The sequence below is a fragment of the Aulostomus chinensis genome, chromosome 20, assembly GCF_037954235.1.
Source record: "Aulostomus chinensis isolate RoL2024-O1b breed Wild chromosome 20, RoL_Achi_v1.0, whole genome shotgun sequence".
Classification (NCBI taxonomy): domain Eukaryota; kingdom Metazoa; phylum Chordata; class Actinopteri; order Syngnathiformes; family Aulostomidae; genus Aulostomus; species Aulostomus chinensis.
The window spans coordinates 11,204,522-11,225,075 of NC_141339.1; the positions used below are offsets into that span (position 1 = coordinate 11,204,522).

Consider the following 20,554-nt stretch of genomic DNA (forward strand, 5'->3'; position numbering starts at 1 on the left):
CAGTCCTCTGAAGGCAAAGAAGAAGCTGGAGCAAAGCCGGCAAAACTGATGACCCAGATAAAAAACCTTTTGCTCTACATGGTGAGCACTGAGCTAGCAATGACTTAGTCAGCAAATTACTGGTTGGGGCTCCGAATAAGGCGGACTGCATTAGTCTGTGTTATCAAGAGGGGTATGAACTGAATAAGGATTTGAAACTTATACCGCAAGGTAAATCAAGATCATATTAAAGTTCATGCAGAGTCAAAGAGAGTTAGAAGAACACAGTGTCAGTTCCAGACGATGAAAATATATATATATATATTTTTTTTTATCTGACGTGTTGTGTTTATACTACAATTCCAGTTTTTGATACAATACCTTGAAAAACACTGATATACAATACAATTTTTGATACCCTGGGAAAAACTGAAAGCGTGTATTTAAGGCTTTAACATAACAACACGGTACAACACAAGTGTTCGCGCTAATTGCAAGGATCGGGCTTATAAATCAACAAAATGAACGTATCAATCCTTGAGAAAAAACAACAACTTGAGAGTACTGTGTATTAACCAAAACAGCATCTGAATTCATTTATTTCTGACCACAGTCAAAATATTTTCCTCTCAACAGAGGCTGAAGCCTGTGAGGGAGATTAGTTTTGAGGATCACAACCGTCTGTTGGGCCAGCAACAGTTTACTGGGTCATCTTGTTTAACGCTTCAGTGACAATGAAATGGGAGCTGTCACATCTTCAAAATTCTGTACAAAGCTTAGCGAGTCCATCAAGTGGTTCACCAAATCTGTTGTGTTAATGTTTTTTTGTCAGCACTTGTTTGCAGGAGTGCCGTTGAGAATTTGTTTCCATTCGAAGGGGGGGGGGGGGGGCGGCAAAACATGGAAGCTACATACTACAGTTGTCTTTGTCTAGCTGAAGTTATGAGAGCTCCGCGCTTGCAATCTAATCCGTGTTAAAACGGGAGCAAATGAGATGAGTGACAGTAAAAACACAGCTGTGTGTGTCAACTTGCTGTCGGAGAGAGTGAATTAATGCAGCTGGAGTGGGTGGTCTCAGTGATCGCATTAAAAAAATATATTTTTGACAACACCGATCTGAAGGCTGGAGACGCTGGTATGCTGCTTCCAGGCTGTTAGACATCTGAGTGCAGATGCTTAAATGTTTCAACCTGGCAGTGCTTTCAGACAGCCTGAAAGTCTTCTTATTGACAGACACCAAGCCCAGGCGGACTTTAACTTGACCACCATCAAATATCCAGAGGGAGTCACAGGTAACAGCAGCAGTAGGTGAATTAAGGGAGTTCTGAGAAAAAGCAAATCCTGTAAAGTTCCTGTAAGGTTGTTTGTTCTGAATGAGCTGCTGACAGATTGCGCAGCGTGGATTTTTAATAAGGCTTCAAGAGGCAGTGACTCCAGGAATAAAATATTGACAAGACAGATCTTTCCTTTTTTTTTTTTTAACCTTTAATGACTCAAGAAAAACTTCTTAAGATTAAAAAAAAAAATAGCTTTGATTCCCAAACAACTGCAGGCTCCCTTCAGCTGCTTTATGACACGCAGCAAAATCAATGCGAAAATAAATAATCCACACTAATCGCAAGATCTGAAATCGACTCCTTCGTCATTTAATTTTCTGGCTGGCATTTCAGGTCACAAGCGCAAACAATGAATTTTTATTTTCCGATGACAAAAAGGAGGAACTCTTGTTTGCTGCATTTCTCTAGCGACGGCCAATTAGCACTTCTAATGAAGCAGAAGAGGAGTCGAGTGCAGCAGCGGAGCCCGGACTACTTCACGTAGACACCCAACAGAAAGACAACGCACTGCTTTTGTCCCCGCTGTTTACGGCTGCGCTGAGTTTACAGAGTTTGACGTTCTGGTGCATTTTCTTAACCGTTCAAATATGCAAACAAACGTTACGACATTTCACAACTTCTAACAACTTCTGATTGTTTTTAGTTCTGTGGAATTAAATATTTACGAGGAAAAAGCGATGGTGTACTTTATGTGTGTAAGTGGTGTGACTCCGCATGTACACAGCTCTAGCTTACTGCAATTAAGGCCTCTGGGGGGGTTTAACGGCTGCTGGGACTCCAAATTCCCCCCGATGCATTTCTCTCCTTAAGGGCTTTAGGCTCATTCTGCTTGCAGACGAGCCTTGTCATAATTAATTGGGATTTCATGGAGGAGATTGAAGCACACTCTTGTCTGAGAATGGGGAGGGGGGGGAAAAGGTGAGGCAGCTGCCGGGGGAAGGAAGGCGGCACAGACGCAGGGCTGTGTGTGAGGGGGAGCAGCTGCTGCAGCTACGGATCAACGCTCAATCGCCAGACTTCAGACTCAGACCTCAAGGACTATTTCACTGGTCACAGATGTGTCTGGGAGGGTTGTGCAGCGGCATGTCAAGTGACGAAGTCAAAAAAAAATGGGAGACTTTGAAATTATTATTAGTTTCGACCGGCTGAGCACAAAAGACATATAACCACTTTCAGTTTATATCCATGTATTGTACTGCAAGCTTTGAAGGCATTTAATACAAAGCATTTTTCATTTGCTTTTGTTTTGTGTTCGTGCAAAGTTTTGATTTGTTTCCAAATATACTATGAATTCATCACAATAGCCAGCGTACAACGATGAGATTTCAACACCGCCTTTGCTGCTGTAACAGTCATTTTGTTTAAATCAGGCAGGCCGGTCGTCTGTGGAGACTTTTCTAATGCTTACAGAGCAAACTTTAATCTCGAGGGCACTCAGGGTAAATACCTCAATGTTAATAATTAAAAAAAAGGGAGAATTGTGTGATGTTAATCTGACCTACCTGAAACTTTAATAGGTTCCTACTTTGTTTGTGCATAGAGGAGCGCACTCCCCCCCCCCCCCCCCCAAAAAAAAAAAAATTGAGGTGCAGACTGGCAGAGCAACGCCTTGATGAAGGCTTTATCTTAGGAAATCGTTGGTCATTTTCATCTCAGCAGAGGAGAATGACTGAAGGCGCAATTCCCTCCCCCCCAGCAGATAAACAATATCATGATGAACTCTTCAGTGAGAGAGAAAAATCGCCCCCTGCTACGGGGAGAGCACGCTGCGTTACTGCACATCTTGCTGTCCGTTACTGGAGATCAGAGGGAAGATCAGAAATGAGCAGAGCATTAAATCCAGACAGAAACCAAACCCTGTTCAGCCCCAACAGCTGAGGTAACTCAGGCGATACGGGGAAAGAAAAAAAAAACAGCCGGACGAGACAAGTCATCAGTAGCAAGACACATCTGCCTGTAAACATAATCCATCACCATCACAAGAAAACAAACAAGCGATATTAAACATTTGAAGAGCACTGTTAGCGGGGATAAACACTGCTAAAATCCTCTACATCTGATCTCATTTCAGGCTGTACGGTGAATTCATTCTGCATCGTCATTTCATTTCTTTTTTTATATTTTACATTCTCCCATCTATTACTCAACCTTTCATTTTACAGTGTGAAAAAAGGAACATTTGAACAACGAATGTCACACTTCCTCATTTTCCCATCAGTATTTGCTGACAGAACTTGTCCCAACAGAAGTTGTCCCAACAGTTAATAGTCTGTAATAAAGGTACTTAAAGCAGTTTGGTTCTCCATGATCATTATTTAAATTAACATATACACACACACACATATATATATATATATATATATATATATATACATATATATATATATATATATATATATATATATATATACATATATATATATACATATATATATATATATATACATATATATATATATATATATATATATATATACATATACATATATATATATATATATACACATATATATATATATATATATATACATATATATATATACACACATATATATATATATATACATATATATATATATATATATACATATATATATATATATATACATATAGAGAGAGAGAGAGAGAGAGAGAGAGAGAGAGAGAGAGAGAGAGAGAGAGAGAGATATAGATATAGATATAGATATATTAGTCACTGAATCCGCCATCTCGATTCCTCCGACTGTAGTTCTAAAGCAAACGTCAGTTTATTATTATTTATTACGTTATTAATAGCGGCGTCTGCCTTTTGTTTCTTCAGTTTATATAACAACTTCCTTCCTTTATTATGTACTAAATTAGAGGTGGAAGGTTCCATTTTTGATGATCTCATATTCATATCTCCACATATAAGCACACCCTGAGCTTCAGCAGACATCATCTCCAATCATTTTTTATAAAAGGTCCTATCCCTCCCAAGAGGAGCACATATGCCATCAGCCCAACAGTCCCTCCCTCCATCATTACGTATCAGCCGTCTTTACCTTTAGTCTCTGACGTGTTCATATTGGATTTATTTGAAGTAAGAAGATCCTCTTCTATGTCCTGATTTATAGGAGGAATGAAATACATATTTGAAGCCTTCTCTTCTCAGTTTTGCATGTTCAGATTCAGATAGATGCTACCTGAGCACCCTCCCCTCTCCGTTTTGATAATATCATGCCTCTCTTTATCGGATGATGTGTTCCATTAAGATTGAAGGGGACCACTTTCAAAGTATTATTTGCCAGTACCATGACGAAGATACGTTTCCCAGTTTTTAGACGAAGTTTGTGTTGAATCTCTATTTCTGCTCTGAACTGCAGTGAACGTGTGAACAAAACAACTGATGTGGTTTGGAGCTCTTACACTCAGAATGTTCATTAGGATATTCCAAAGGTGGGGTTCAAAGACAAACCCTGTATTCAGTGTTTAAGTGCGGCCCCAGAGAGGGAAAGCCTCTCTTCTGCACAGTGGCGTCCAATCTCTTCTCTTCTGTAATCGATTCAGCAGGAATCTCATCCATAATGTCAAAAATGTACCCCGACGTATCGATCACCCTCAGTTAGGCACTCTGGTAACTAAATAAAATTAAAGTAAAAGAAACTTTGCACAGAAAATATGTTTTTTTTTTTTGGCAGCATCTGCCCTCAGCATCATCTTTAAAAGCTCACTCATTGGATGACACGGAAGTGAGGAGCTCCCGCTGCTTCTCAATCAATAAGGCAATAAATCAAAGACGTCCAATTCTATAGTCGGATTCCTTGTAAACAATACTTGGGTGATCATTTTCTACTCAGCCGTATCTTGAACTCTGCTCCTTCTTAACGTCAGAAACCTCTTTGCTACCATGTACTGTTGCCTTTTTCTTCAACACACTCGGTACGTAATCATTGTCCAGATTAATTTGTTTATTTTTCCGCATTTTCTGCCGCGCTGTTCATAGGATTTCCTCTTTTGTCCTGTCGCTCAGAAACCTGATAACGATGGATCTCGGAGGTGCTCCCTCTTTCAGCCTGTGTCCCAGTGCCCTGTGTGCCCGTTCGATATGGAGATCCACATCTTCCATCAGAGACAAGCCATGTTTCAGCAGTTTTCCGACAAACTATCATTGATGAAGATTCGTTCTCTGACCCCTCCGGAATGGAGTAGATTCTGATGTTGTTTCGTCCAGATCTCCCATCCTGGTCCTCCTGTCTTTCTTCCAGGTAGGCTTGAAGTTTTATCAGCTCTTCCGTCACTTCTTCTAGCAACTGAACTCCCTCCTCTGTGTCTGAAACACGCTCTTCTACTTCGTCCAATCTCTTTTGGGTTTTGTTGATCTCTTCTTTGATTTCCTGGAGTTGTTGCTTATTGTCTTGTCGGAAATCTTTTATCCCAGCGAGAATCATTTTCAGGCTCGCTTCCATGTTAGCTTCCCCTTCTTCTACAAAATCATTAGCTGGTGAGCTACAGCTAACTGGGGAGGACTCCCGACTCTGGTTTCCGTGTGTTTCATCGTTCTGTGCAATTTCGTTAGATTTTTACTTTGCTCAGCCTATCTCACAATGAAGTCTCGCCCTTATCCATGTTTTATCTTCAGTCTTAAATCCAGTTCGTCAAGTTAATGGAATCCTAGTAGTCAGGGGAGATTTTCTATCAAGGTGCCATCTTAGGGCACGTTTCCACTGACTCACTCCGGCTCGGTTCGGTTCGGTACAGCTCGGTATGGACACGTTTCCACTAGCACTGGGTACCACGTCAGCATGGGTGGACTCACCAGCCAAGAGATCCCCGGTATTATTTGTGTGCGACACAACAACAACAATGGACGACATGGAGGCAGTGTTACGCCTGTAACTCGGTCAGTGTTTTTTACTTTAACTAAAAAGTAAAGGACAACAGACAGGAAAGGCTTCACGTGGCGAAACAGAACACCCAAGAAAAGTATGAAAGACTTCACCAAGTCATCCACCAATTTTCGGCCAAGGCCAAGAAGATAAAAAGTAGACGATGGAAGCAGGTAAGTTACCCAATCAGCACCCCGCTATGTGTTTATGTCAAATTTTAGTCCCTGCTTGGAACCCCAGCAGAGCAGGGACCAAAATGGTAACGGTTAGTACCGTGTTGGGGCCAGTGGAAATGCGGCCAAACAGACCTGAGCCCACCCCACCCGAGCCAAAGTGAGCCAGTGGAAACACGCCCTTAGCAGCTGCTATTGTCAAAACTAATAATGTGGTTTACTCACGATGAACTGAGAGCTTTTATGAAGTTTCAATAGCAATAACAAACTTTACAGGGCTGCCACTGGGTGCTGCTTTCTGCTCTTTTATTACCTTCAACCACCACAAAGATGAATATGAGGCCAATATGGCCATCAAGAGTATCGGAGTGATAACGACCTGACTCAGGAGCAATTAACATCTCACTCCATGGAGGCCACCTCCAACACAGGGTGATGACCTTTTAATCTGTGAGTGTGTGTGTGTGTGTGTGTATGTGTGTGTCTGTGTGCACGCACGCGTGTGCAGTGAAAGTGAGAGAGCACACCGCGAAATGCCTCACTGTTTGCCACACGACTTTCTTGAATGATGCCTGTATTCATAACTTTGCTGAATATGACTTTGCCTGAGCAGATAGAGAGAGAGAGAGAGACAGAGAGAAGGAGAGCAAGATGAAGGAAAACAGAAGGAATGAGTTCATAATGACAGATGGGGCCCCGGCAATATGACAAATATTACACAGGGGAGTAATTCTAAAAAGGTGTCCTTGTAGGCATGTTTTAAAGGACGATTACATGTACAATAAACGTGCCAAGTGTGGTGGCATGACCGTCTGTCAACCATCTTCAGTGACAGCACACAAATTGCATCATACCGGCTATTGCAGTGACTGCTAATCCGTCAGGGACGCCTCCGCGGCTACATGAGCCGCCCTGCAGGAGTGAAGCGAGGAGCGACGCTCACTCTGTTGGGGAGAAGTGCAAATGTGACAGCCAATTAGAGTCAGAGTAGACATGGGGACACATAGGACCCCCCCCACCAACCCATTTTTTGAGCACATAGCAGCTCATACATTTTTATAATGAGCTACAACCCCACCAAAACCACTAAAAGGGATACTTTGACATTTTTCATTTCCACTTATTTTCCTTGCCAGAGTCACAGCACACTAAATAAATAACTGCTGTATCTACCCTTCAGGTTAACGCTGTTAATTTACTCAAAGTTTCCTTCTATATTCTGATGGCCAAGGCTTGGCTAAGGCCAAGGCCCCTGATTAAATTTTTTGAATCAAAATTTCAATAGTTTCATATTTTAAAAAAAACGTTTCTGAAGACATGTCAGACAATAGACTCTTTGATTGTTAACATTCAAATGCAAGAACGGTGATGTGGAGCACAAAGCAGCGTTAGACTACCTTCTAAGTGTTGTTGCTTATACGAAGAGGATCGCTAGCTGGTTTAAACATCAAATATATGAATTTTTATCTATTCAGGATCTTCTTGGTGTATTCTAACTCAAGGATTGCTGCCCTTGCTGAAAATTTTATTAAAAATGTTTATAAAGAATACTTCAATGCCAGGACAAGTGTATTTATCTGGCTGCCATAGGATCGTATGAGTAAAAAAATCTGATTCATAGTTGTGCTTTAACTTACAGAATACAGCGTGACCTGCTGTGCACCTCCCTGGAACTGCATATGGCGTTATAGCTAACTCTAACAGATGTCACCGGTTCGCCTCGCAACGTCACATTTCCTCCTGTCTGCCTCTGGTTTGAGTTTGGCTCCAAAACTTTTCCCTGTCACAGTTGCCATTGTAGGAAGCAGATGAAGCAACACAATCACCTACGCCGTAGACCCCACATATAACTATACTACATGTTATGAAGCTAAACTGACTTAAGGAGGGATGCGTCCACTGATCAGATCTGATGCTTGGTCGATGGATGTGGGCCAGCTATTTGACTCAATATCAGAGCCATATTCAGGATCAGTATCAGACGGCTGCATCTTTCATCTTAAATGAGACCAGGGCTGGATACGGAACCTCAGCAGCCTAACTCAATTGTAAAGAATCTGTTTTTACCAGTGACCGTAGCAGCAGAGACCAGAGCTGTGTAGAAGCAGAGATGACAACTTTCAGTCAGATATATTTAGATCTATTAGGTCTCTTTAACAGCGGCGTTTCTGTTATGGTGTGGGCTGACGTGAGCATAAAAGAATGATTTGGGCAGCCAGTCGCTCTGTTTCTACCAGATGTTGGCTGTTGCTAACTGGAAAGAGGGTTTTTAAAGGACGGTGGTCTCGATTAAAAATGACACAAATTCCGTTAAAAATAAGCCGTTGGAATGTAGATATAGTCTTTGTGAGGAGTCAGAGGATTTCTGTTTGCTCCAAAGGCTGAAACTGTTAACTGTCCTGTCTTAACTAGACTTGCCCTGTCTTGTTTCTCTGAGGAGTGTAAAAATCTTTGAAATAGCACCGAGGGTTAACACCTCCTCGTCAATGGCTGAAGAAAAACTCATTCGTTTTGTTTTTGCCATTCAGAAACTTCAATTCATTCCCTCACTCTTGTGTCACAACTGAATAAAATCCTAGAAAAAGGGCCAAATATTCTGGGAATCCCATCGCATGTTGATCTCTTGATGTGGAAAACCCCAAACAAAATTTTTGGAAGCCAAAATTGAGATGAGATTCCCATCTACTAAGTAGCACTTCCTGTCCAATGGTATGTCTGTGAGTCTTGTGACGCACGCACTACACTGTCAAGTCCTGTTTCAGAGGGAATTTCTGCGCTTGAACTGTTATTTGACCCCTTCATTACCAAAGATCTAATTACAAGCTGCCACATGGTTCTCATTTAACAGTTTGTGACTCCAAAAATACTTGAGGTAGAGCTGAAACAGGATAGAGGAGGCTAAGGAGAATTGTCCAACATGCCTATCACACAACCCTTGGCATGAGCTGTAAACTAAAATATTTTGTTTTCTAATCATTCTCAACTTTCACCACTTTGCTACGTTTTCAGTGTTTCCACCATGAATCTGCTCTGTCTCCCCTCCTTCAAAATATTAGCATAAACCTCACAAAATTCAGGTTCGTATTTATTGCTTCATAGTTAGAATCTCACCTCAGTCCTCAGTGGTTGGTTTTTTGTTTTTTTTTTTAACCAACCAGGCGCACCTCCGGGAAATCTTGCTCCTTGCGATCCGTTACATTAAAATAGGAGCCTCACAACGACCAAGACCATGGGACATTTAATAAGACAATGTCTCGCCATTAGGAAGAGCAGGACCAAGCTAAATTAGACAGCCAGGTTTTAATCATTCCTTGTCAGGAGTTGACGCGAAATACAGCCGTCACAGATGTAAGAACATCTCTATGTGTCAACACTTGGTCCCAGACAGGAAGAACGAGAAGAAGCAGCGTGGTTGTATTCCGGAAAGGAACCTTTCTTTGTTGATTAAATACATGTCACGTTCACAGTCACAGAACCTCTCGTGTGTCGCAGGAAACAACTGTCCTTCTGTCACAGTGCCAACATCTCAGACAGAGCTGCAGGGTGTACAGTGTCCATCAAAACCTGACTTTCAATAAGAGTATGTGGAGAATGCAGCCAAGGAGTTCATGCAGTGTACGTTGGTTTTGAAGATGTATCCAGCACAAAAGATTTTCAGGCCTAGAGTGCATTGAAGTACAAGAGAAGAAAAACATCACTGTCACTATTACATCACCTTTTAACCCACTGGAATTAACAGGTTAAAGCCAACCGCAAAACCAGTACAGCAGCCTTGTCCTGGAATTAAGGGTGTATTATCCAGCCTGAAGAGTAATGGATGGCTAGATCTCGTTCAAGACAGTTACGCAAAGTTGACGAAAAGCGGAGGTCAAATAAAGCCATCAGCAAATGATGTGGTGATAAGAATGTGATTCATGTTCTCATTCATTACAAGTGAAATGTACTTAGGAGGTTGAGGGTCATTTGAAGCCTTTTCAATACTGAAATGTAAATATTTCTTCAAAATGTCTTCCACTTGGCTAAATTTTGCATCATTAGCTAAAAAAGGTGTGGACAGCTTCAAGTAATTCATTTGCAATTAGGATATGTTTTAGCTGGAGCTGGCAGAACACAACTGATCAAAATATTTGTGAAAAGTCACAATATGGCCAATTGCAATATCCAAATTGCCAGAGCAGCAATTTTGCATTGCGAGAAAGAGAATCACAGCGTGCGCTCACAAATAAGTCATCCTGGTATTACAGATAGACCTCTGCGGGTCACATGAAGCGATAATCATGTCGATGAATTTCAAATTGATCATTGAAAATAAGTCTCCCCCCTATGAAGGATTCATAAATGGTTGTAAATGCATTAATCACGTTGTAAACACTTCATAAATCGTTAATTATCAGTTATAAATGACCTGTACCATAATTTGCTATAACTCAATGAAGGGGTCACTATTTGGCAAGAAGAAGGTTACTATGTTACTGCATTTTTATCCGTCTAGGTAGCAAGATCTGATGACCTATTTAACCTAAATGGATTAAACAAATAGTAGCGCAACTTCGCCTTGCATCCGCATTGATGTGTGGGAAATTAGGTTAAAAGTCATTTACAACTATTACTATATGTTTATGATGGTAATAACACTTTTTACCATCTATTAATCCTTTAAAAGGGGGAACTTATTGTAGAGTGGTACCTAAATATCTGCATGATTCTATTTCTGCATATCGCACAGGCCCACTCTTTTATTATCAATCTTAACTTAGGAACTTTATTGGTGTTATAACCAAAACAACAACAAAAACTTACCAGCACCAACTTGGTTCAAATGTGTTTGGGAGCTAACAGATGGTTTTACAGCCCCCCCCCCCCCCCCCCCACACACACACACACACACACACACCATGAAGACAACAGCTGCTGTAACCTGTACATGCGGCCTTAAAGTTATTGCAAATAAAATACTAAAACAAATGTTTGCGGGTCTTCCTCCCAGCGGACATTATGGCCTCACAAACACGTGTTAAAAGTAACAATCATGTGTCCGGTCATGGGATCCTACATGTTGGCTCATATGAATGGAACAAAATCATGAATCATGTAAAACAACATTCTCTCAGTACAGTGAGACATCTGTATATCACAGGCAGCATACGCCAACAAATAAGTTATTGTGCTTTTCCCCTCTGTCTGCCCTCAAAAAGTTGCGAGCAGCTGCGCATTCCAAATAGGCCACAAATGGAAGTATATAAATATTTGCTTTGATGACTGAATCTAATTGTGAGGTCTGAGCCAACTCCCACTCGCAGCAACACCACCATGCTGTGCCAGCCCTGCAATATCAACGTTTCGGCTAAATCCATAAATAGCACTAGTTTGAAAGCAATGATAATCACGTAGAGAGAGAGAGAGGGGGGGGGGGGGATAACAACTGAACAAACAACTCATGTCTGGCGAAAAAGTCAGAAGTGATTTAAAGTCACTTGAGTGCTGTCCTCATTCCATGAAAAAGCTGAATGTATATCACTTTGATGCTGTTAGCGTGAATATCTTCAGTGTACTCTGACTGTAACTGCAATTTTTATGTCGTCGGCATGGATATGATAAGCATGTGGCAGTAGAGGGCCACATGATAAGTGACTGCCCCCAACGGTATTGATTCTACTAATAGCTGCATATCATCACCTCAAAAACCAAAAAATTAAAGATTGTGTTCTCAATACAGTGATTTATCATTTCGTCTTGTCAAAATTCAATAGTTCAGCTCCCAAGTATTCAGACAACGGGTTCAAAACCGTTAAAAGTCTGATCATAATTAGCTCTCTTATCATTTCATTAATACTGCATTCATAAAATCCTTTCACCTTCTGTCAAACCAGACATTCCCTTGCAAGTATTTACAGAGAAAACAGTTTGACGTTAACATAAAAAATTTGCACACAAGCCCTGAAATCCTGCACAAATAAATCTTGTTATCTTGCCATAACAGCGGCAGCAGCCGGGCTTGCTGTGTCCTCCTGAGAGCATTTTCTCTACCCCTCTTGCACAGACTGGCCTAGACCACAACAGATCGACTCAGCCTGACAACAGCTGCCAGAAGCCCCGGAAGCCTCCTCCTCTTGACACTGATGGATTGCAGCAAAGGCAGCCAGGGTGATTAGCCCTCGACGTGGAAAAATTATTGTAATATAGCACCCCATAGGATATTTCATCCGAGCGTCAATGGAGGTATTCAGACCACCTTAACTTTTGTTGGTGGAGCTCATTGAAATGTCATGAGGTTTAATGTCAATGATAATAAATGGCAGGAATTTGTGCAGGCATTGATGCATCTCTTTGCAAACGCTTGAAACAAACTACATTCAGTTCAGTGGCTTAGTTATTGCAGAAGTTCTTTAACGTGAAGTGATGTTTCCTAACCACTGGCAGGAAAGCTTCTATTTGAGGGAATGTTCTTTCTTGGAAAAAGAATTTACGAAGAAATCCTGCAGCTTAACCGGCAGGCATGCTACAGAGAGATGCTAACTGTACCAAAAGAGAAGCTCGCCCTGCCAACTGGCTTTTCTTACAAGCTGCTACAACTGTTCTTGTCAGAAATTGTTCTCGCTCAAATCCATCCTGCTGTGATTCAGTAAAAATGACAGAACAAGCTGTCCTAAGCCTAACTTTTCTACATCTCTTGAAGCGGATGTTCATTAGACAAGACGTCGTTCCATACCAGCAAGCCTCAGCTATTCGAGTGGAGCTAAAATTCAGTGGTTTCTCAGACAAGAGCAGGAGAGTTTGCAAGATGCGAGTTGAGAGGAAGCAGCAGCAGCAGCGGCTCCATTTGGTGATTCACAAATGGATGAATATTCATAGAGTGGTGGGGAAACATTTTTTGCAAACACCCCGTGTATTTGTGAAGTATTGCATTAAGAATCACTCTTACGTCTTCAAGTGCAATTTTTTAGTACAGTCACAACCAAAACACACACACACAAAAATCCTAACAAGCCATTAAAAACTTAAAATTGATTGGTTTCATAAAAATACATCAGAAATTTTGAATACTGGTTCATTTTATTACCAGTGACCCAATAATGAACGTCATCCTTTTTATTCAAAGACAATTTTTTTTGTTGCCGTGCTTTGGGTCTATATAAAGCCAGCATATTTGTAAGTTCCTCAGAGACAAAAATAGCTAAAACAAGGGACCTAACGCAGGAAACACGCCTGGAGATACAGATTCTCGGCCAGGAAGGGTACAGCTGCCGCCAGATAGCCAGGAAGTGCAGATACAGTCCTTCAGCAGTCGGATACTCTGCGGAAATACAGACAAACCAACAGCTTGGAAAACAAACCAACATCTGGTTGTCCAAGGGTTTCTTCAGCAAGAAATTACCGCATCCTGATCCGCATGTGCAGGGAAAACCGCTGAATGACATCACAGGGGCTTAAGCATAAGTGGTCAAACCCCACTGGTGGCCAGTGTTCCACCTGCACAGTACGTGGCCGACTTTTAGATCACGGCTTAAGGTCCAAGGCTGTCAAGAAGCCTCTGATCAATGAGAGACAGAAGTTAGCCTGGCATTGTTGGGCCCAAGCACACAAGAACTGGACAGCCGGGAATTGGAAGACAATTGTGTGGTCAGATGAGTCCAGTTTCCAGCTTTATCTTCCTCTTGCTAACGTGAGGGTACGCAGAGGGCCAGGCGAAGCGGTATCTCCAGCATGTACAGTAACTACTGTCAAGCATGGTGGAGGCAGTATCATGGTTTGGGGACACATGAGTGCTGCTGGTGTTGGTCATCTCACTGTCTGTGACTGCACATTGAAGTTCGCCAAGTATTGTGCCATTCTTGACACCCCAGTTCTCCCTTCTGCACTGTTCAGTTGAGGTCAAAACTGGGTGTCTCTACAAGATAATGTCCCTTGCCACACAACCAGGGCCAGTAGAACTTGGCTGCAGGAGCAACGTATCCAGATCTTGGAGGGGCCAGCTCAATCTGTGGTGGATTATCAAAAGGTCTGTTTCAAAAATTAAAAGCAGTAATTCAAGAAGAATTGGACAAGATTGCCCCTCAACAGTGTGAAAGGCTCATGGGGAACATGCCAGCCAGGATTCGAACTCTAATGCGTGTTAATGGCAGGACTACTAAATATTAATTTGATGATGTGATGATTTATTTACTATGTTTTGTTCAGTTTTGAACACATTCTCTGTTATTTGTTGACTTTGGTGCAAACAATGTTAAGAACTAACATATTGAAACTGTCAAGGATTTAGTTTTGTTAGTTTTTCTTGTAAACAATAAACAAAAAAAAATATAGCATTTGTATTTGTTTGTGTCTATCTAATGCAACCACACAAAACAAGAGTATCAAATATGACAAAAATTACAATATTTGACATTATTATCATTAGGGCCCACCTGAGACAGTGCACTCGCACAGCAGCGGCAGCGGCGGTGTTCTTAATGATGACAACAACAGGTTAATCAGCAGTGCCTCATTAAATGTTTATTCAAAGAGTAGTCTGTTGACAGCCAATATTAAGACATGTTTTGTTGTTCTTTGTATTTTTTTTTTCTCTGCCAGCTCATGAGGCAGCTCCGGTTTTATCGTTGTTAAAGGGTCGTCAAATGCGGGTGTTGTCATTAGGCTTCTGCTTTTCTGACAGGGAAAATATCGGCATGGCTCTGTGACAATGAAAAATTCTGGCAAAACGAGCGTTGTTGATGACCTACTGTCGGCTTTGTTTTTACTGTAATCATCCATTAGTTTGACATTGTTTTTACATTAGGAGCATCAACCAGCGGATGCCCATCCAGTCGCCCTCAAGATCTGGGACCTGGATTCCATACTAAACACGGCTTAGGTTTAAATCTGAAAAGGTACATACAAACACGAAATTGTAGACACATAACGCAGTGCGCACACATTAATCCAAGAACCTTCCCTTTGTATATCTCAGTCAACACCAAATTGAGCACACAGGCCCCTCCGCCCTCTATATGCCCATATTTCAGCGTGCTAAACAGGCCCTACACATGTACCACCCCTCCCTTCCCAATCAGGATACATCATGACAGAGGCGAGCTGAAAAATCGCCCCCCCCCAAAAAAAACAACAACAATATTGCACAGCTGTACAGCCTGGAAACTGGTCCAATATAAAAGTCTATGTGAAGCAGAAGCCCCCAGAGCAGCCGTGTCCTCGGGGTGAATAATGTCAAGTGAACAGAAATAAAGCACCCGTGACGTCAGAGGCAGCATCAAGACTTCTGATCTCACAGAGCTTCTTTGTCCGGTTAACATATCTAAAGCATCACCACTTTTTATGCATTGAAGAATCAGAAAGAAAAAAAAAAACTCAGCTCACTATTGTAAAACATTACTTTGTATTTTGACGTGGTAATTTGAAGCTATTATGTTAGAGATGGTCCTTTTTTTTCTGCCTGCACATCCTTCATCTCTCTCCCATGAGCTTCCTCGCGACAGTTTAGAACCACGCACCCGTAGTACTCGCACTAGAATTCTCTATTTTTATTGGACATTGCGTGCACGCTCTTATTCTAATTACAAAGATGACTTACAGCGGCATAAGGTTTCGCTCAACAATATGTTTACTTACATCATTTCCAATTTTTATAGATCGGAATGCAGCGGTGTACCCGGGGAAAGGTGAGACTATCTTAACTATGGCAACTTTACTCATGTAATTGTTGACCGAAGGAAACGACAATCTTGTTGGCAAGCATGGACTCGTCTCTAATTAACGCTGTGTGATTTTCGATGGTGCACATGCTCTGAGCACTTAAAAGGAATCTAATTTCTTAACAAATTAATTACTGATGAAGAAGCCACCCACTATGCATCCTGCCAGCTTGAATCCAATCCCCCTAGCATGCTGTGTGTTAATGACTGGTGGGCTGATCCAGACCACCTCGCCTCAGTATTTATCAACACGTGTTTTCACATCCTGTATTATCTGCGCGTTGATGGAGCGAAATTTCTTTCTGTTAACAGGCAAATTCATCCTTGGATGGTGCGCTCGTATCAGTGTGTGCGCAGCTGCGAGCTCCTGTTACATTATGGAAACCAGTTCGCTCTGCAAATGTACCAGTCTGGTATTCCAGATGATCCCGTCACACACAGCTCAGTGATGACAAGGCACAGAGACATATGAAGGGGCTGATGAGCTCTTCAGCACGGCTGGCTAAATAAATAAATCACTGAGGTCTCTTTTCATATCCTTTTGTAAGTGAAAGCTACTGTTGATTTAAATCGACTTATTTAACTGCAGACCCGATCGTGTTAAGCGTTTCATTGTGTCTTCAACGTACAAATCACCAACACAGTCATGAAGCTGGCATGGACGTCCAAATGCTCTCACAGTCGTATCACCCACCCTCCATCCGAATGTGAGCCCGGAAGAGTGAGAGTGTAAGTTAGGGGCTTTCAAATCATATCGTGATATTTCAGGGAAATTTGAAGCAACATACTTGAATGCCTGTTTTTTCAAGATGCCACAGCTAAACAAACTCGCTAAAATCATTCATTCACAATAGTTTCGCCTGTGCAATTCTCGGGGGTAGGAAAAAAAGTGTGTCTGTGAGCTGTGCGGCATCCAGCTGTCCTGGACCTGTACTGGGCCTCGTTTTCACCACGTCTGTGTTTGAGGCAAAAAAAAAAAAAGATAAGATAGCTGCTAACTTGTCAAGGAATTCTTCATGTATCTCTGGCAAGGATGTCTAGGAAAAGTCCTTTGTACCAGAGATGTGTTATCTTGGGTTTGGGCCACTTAGTGAGCCCTCTTTTACAACCGTGAGGACTGACAACGTATCCTCACAATACTAGGCCTAAAGTGTGTGTAATATGTGGCGTAATCACCACCAGCTGCATTCTCCCTCTCGCGTGCCTTCATAGTCTGCTGCACTGGATGGTGTTGTTTCTACGTCAAATGGTGGACAACATTTGTCATGTTTCCACGCGTAGCCTTCAGAATTTTCTTTCATACTTTGCACATCATTTGTTTTGTAACAACTTCCATATGTAGCATGGGAGACACGCTGAGGGCTGTGCGTCAACACGTCATCATATAGGTCTTCATCAAGTAAAAATTTATACTCGTGTCGTAGTGACATGATATGGCACAGCCCAAGTGTGCACACCATTTGTACGTGAGGTCCCAGGTGATGGCAGCTGCCAATACAGGTTGTGGCAGCTGTAAGTCAGGGAGTGACTTGATGCACACATCACCAGGAACATTTATATAATTTGGTATCAACAGATGGCAAGAACAACCTTCCCGTCTTTGGTCGATTACGGAAGTAAAGTACCAGGGCTTTCCTAACAAAGTCAGAGATTTCAACGAGAAGTGCTTAGGGCAGCTGCACTTAAAAAAAAAAAAAATATATATATATATATATATATATATATATATATATATATATATATAAATAAATAAAAACTCCCTTCTTATTGGAAAAAACATATAAAAAAAATGCTGGTACTCCGGGAAAAAAAAAAGGGTCGATATTTTCCAACAGCTGCGGTCCAATCTAACCAATACAGGGGCAAAGTTCAGCTGCTGCTGCTTCGTAGTTTTTCTTGGACAGCTGAAGATAACATCAGCCTCCTGACTTCAGGCATGTCTGTATCGACATTAGTCCTGACACGCTTTTTTGCTTTGCTTTTTATAAACAAGATAACAGCGGCTGTTGTTCATATCTCGACCCTGAAATGTGCATATATCAGAAATGGAAGAATGCTGATATATAAGCGGTTCAAGAGTCATGCAGTCGTGCTTGCGGCTGCGCTTGTGTTGAAAGCTCACATTAGCACTCACATTGATGCTAGCATGATCAATCGATGGTTTTATTTGTCCCAAGTCGGGTGAATGGTTATGGGGCAGTGGGGACACATACGTTTAGCGCACAAAAGACCTAGAGCACATCAAGTAGCACAAGACCAGACAGAATAAACCCACAAAAGTGGTCGATTAAAGAGATAAAAATAACTCGTAATTCGAACACAATGAAGGTAGTTGCGTTGTCTTCCTACAATATCTGGAGGTTATAGCTAACGGATGCCCGACATAAGGGTGCTTTCAAACTGATGTTACTGATGTTCAGGATTGCTTCTGCTTTGTTATATAACTGTTTGTTTTAGAGATCCCACATTGACTCTGCTGCAGACAAGAACCACCTTATATCGCACTCACTTTCTCTTTTATCTGCTGATATCTATCCCTCAAGGTCAGGTTCTAAATCGATAAGATCTTTGTCATCAGGCTCCTCTCAGCCTTAGTTTCCTCAGAGAAAAACGGCTTTTCTTGTATTGCTCTAAAATGTCAGGTCATTGGCTTGAATAGTACCCAAGTACTTGTAAGATTCCACTATTTCTATGTTCTGGCTATCAGTCACGGTGCTGATGGGAGAGGGCTGAGAGCATCTACAATCAATACACATGTCCTCAGTGTTTGACACGTTCAGTGATAAAATGATTCATGGCGGCAAGCAGCAAAATAACAACAGCACTGTGAGATACACGTCCTCACCATGGCTGCATCATTAGCAAACTTCAAGACGACAGATTTATAAATGCTCCGTCAGTCATTATTAAGGCACAATATGTACAGGGGAGAACAATCCCGAGGCAGAGCCAGGGGATGTTGTGTACAGCTCTGAAAACTGTCCATTTACTCTTTGCATCTGAGGAAGTTTAGAATGCAGCCAACAACACTGCAGCCACAGCCAAACCCCGTCTACCAGTTTCTGCATAAGCAGATGTGGCTGTGTGGTGATGAAGGCTGCTGAAAGGTTGCTGGGATACTGTAGCTGAGCCGAGTTAAGTGTGCCATCCTGAACCCTCCCCTCTCGGGTCTCAAGATGTTCGATCCATTTTGACTTCACCGCTGTTGAGGTCAGGACACTGAGTGTTAAGTTATTCAGAATTTATATTCCTAATACTCAGTACCCTCCTATATTCGGCGCAAAGACATGATTCTTCCTCACTCTTTCTCTGCATTTTAAGGCTCTGCAATATGATTTTTTTTTTTTGTGACGCAATGATACAGAACAGCTTGCTGTCTGTTCTACATAATATGCAGAACTAGAGCTGAAACAACGACTTGCTGTTAAAACCTGGGTTGCCCATCTCATTGGATCCATAATTCAACAGACAAATTGAAGCAAAACGATATCAAACAAGATTTCTATTCCCCCTTTTTTTTTTTTTATATTTGCAAAGCCGCACAGTTGTAGACTATTACTAAACACTATATGTATCCACAATAATGTCATGTTGAAAAATAAAGCGTACATTCATTCTTGAGTCACTCGCGGAACGGTCGCACACTGAAATATACCTGCCACAACCGACGGATGTCACGGTCGGGTTTCATCACAGTTTAGTACGACAGATTAGATCAGATTAGACAGCATTTTAATTCAAGAGGACAATTTAAGTATTCAGCTCCCTACTTTCACTAAAAACCACAAAACAAATAGAGGAACAGATACATACTAGGTGCTGGAATATCTATACCTGAGGTGCCAAAACCTTTGCCTTTAGAGGGCCAGAACCCAGAGTTAATGTTGGCTTGCAGACAGGAAAAATCCATGTTGTATTGTTGAAATGCCTTTTATCTGTAAACAACAGTCAAGGCATAGTTTCCTACTTCACTTGCGCCAATCTGATGCAAAGTGTCCATGTTGCCTGATTAATTTATAAAGTAAATCATTAATAACTTGAGATGCTACATGTTTATTAAAAAAATAACCTCAGAGAAAAAGAAAACAGCAGAAATAGAGGTTCATTTATTATGATTTTCTAATACTTTATCATTAGGACAGGTATTTTATTCATTTATATATCTTTTTTTTTTTTTTTTTTTTTACACGTGGGGAGCCACTAAGAACCGCACGGTAAGCCAAACCTTGACATGCGGGCACCACTTCGGGCTGCCCTCATCTGTACTTCATCCATACGTTTTGCTGTCACTGCATCGTCTCTCTTCTGTTTAGTGGGCTGCAATTATGTTCATCAACTAATCTGATGTTTTCACAATTAACCATTTAGTTTGTAAAACATCAAGAATCCCCCCCCCCCAAAAAAATCAGTACAATTTCCCATGCTCCTTTGATAAATTGCTTAATTTGCCCATCCAAAAAATCCTCAAAACAGCAAATGCTTACATTTATGAGACAAATGCAAGCCGTGAAACAAATCTTTTTACTTGA

At 41.4% G+C, this 20,554-nt stretch overlaps 1 protein-coding gene across 3 annotated transcripts in view; it reads right to left on the reverse strand.

Moving 5' to 3' along the window:
- extl3 (exostosin-like glycosyltransferase 3) overlaps positions 1 to 20,554 on the reverse strand; it is a 35,399-nt gene that overhangs the window by 13,331 nt on the left and 1,514 nt on the right. The window contains exon 2 of one of the 3 annotated variants that reach the window (XM_086188895.1): positions 7,191 to 7,280. The exons of the other annotated variants lie outside the window; for them this stretch is intronic. The gene's annotated coding sequence lies outside the window, so the exon portion shown is untranslated. The remainder of the gene's footprint in view (positions 1 to 7,190; positions 7,281 to 20,554) is intronic. 3 annotated transcript variants of the gene reach the window in all.